The following is a 1,562-nucleotide window of genomic DNA, read 5'->3' on the forward strand; positions in this document are numbered from 1 at the left end:
TAACGATGTCATCAATGTCTCTTAAGTAGAGGAGGGGTAATAGGGGACGAGAGCTGAGGAATTGTTGTTCCAGGTCAGCCATAAATATATAGCATATTGTGGGGCCATGCGGGTGCCCATGTCAGTTCCACTAATCTGGAGGTATAAATTGGAACATATATGTTTTGGAACATAAATACGGATTACAAGCAATCAGGAATACCATCCCTGATGCCACCACAGCCAGTCTGGTGTCTGACCTCTGTAACTTTGTTCTCACACACAATTCTTTCCATTTTGGGGACAATTTATACCTCCAGATTAGTGGAACTGCTATGGGCAGAAAAATTTTCGCACCGCTATTCAAAGAAAAAACAGCTGAACTGTCTTTTATATTCAAATTCGGCGCATTAACACGTGGTTTGAGCCGGGATAGGAATTTTCTGGGTCACTATAGGGGCTCATCTGCATTCTTGGCTTAATCTAATTCTTGACCTTCCCCCCACACCCCTCCACTCTCTGATTTGCTCACCTTGATCATTTTTTTCTGATTTGTCCTTCTTGCTTACTGGTTTTGGTTCTCTGTGCCTTAAATATTGAGTCTGTTCTGGTCTGGCTATGGTCTGAAGAAGTGGGTCTGTCCCACGAAAGCTCACCTAATAAACCATTTTGCTAGTCTTTAAAGTGCTACTTGACTGCTTTTGTTTTCACTAGGAAATCGTTAGCAGCTTCCACTACAGGAGATTCTCAGCAATGATTCTACTTAAACAAGGAGATTTCCTGAAAATAGTGGGAAATCATTTTAACAAGGTCTAACCTTGTCATTCAGTTATCACCTTAGGAAAATAATTACTGTGATTTGTTCTCTCTTTTCCTAGCTTTTAATTTTTGAAACTGAAAAAAGCAGACAGCTTTCTCGGTAAGCCTTTAATAAGAGCAGAAAAAAGGCTATCGGTGCTGACAGGAGCCATTTCCCCACAAAACACACTGCATTTTCTGCATCTAGAAGTAATTGCATGTTGTTGTGATGGTTGCTGTCCAAATCAATATGAGAGAAAACTGAAGTGAGAATTTTTAATTATTCCCTGAGCAGGTGCTCTACAGACAGAGCAGCAAATAGTTATAAACTTGTTCCAGATGAAAATTTAGCACTGGATAGAGAAAATAGCTTTTTGCAACCAGTACATATATTGCTGCTGCTGCTGCTAAACCAAAGAAAGAACTCAGTCTTCTAGCAAGAAGTGCCCCTCTTTTCCATAAGGCTCATACTCCCATGCTCACTATTTCCTCATGCCTCAGCCTGATTTATTTGTGGCATACCTAGGGATTCTCTTCCCACAGCTACACCCCACATTACACAGGAAAGGTGGCATTAAACTGATATCAATTATACAAACTGGCTATTTGTTTTTAGAAGCTTATCAGCATCATTTACAACTGTCAAGCACCTCACCCACCTCTCTTTGAATTTCAGATGACAGAAGCAGACGCTGATCATTATTATTATTAACGTGGATGAAATAAGTAGAAGGAAATAAGGAAATAAGAAGAAGATACACACAGCTCCTACGCCCAGAAAGAGA

This window comes from Carettochelys insculpta, chromosome 17 (assembly GCF_033958435.1).
Source record: "Carettochelys insculpta isolate YL-2023 chromosome 17, ASM3395843v1, whole genome shotgun sequence".
NCBI classification, from domain to species: Eukaryota; Metazoa; Chordata; order Testudines; family Carettochelyidae; genus Carettochelys; species Carettochelys insculpta.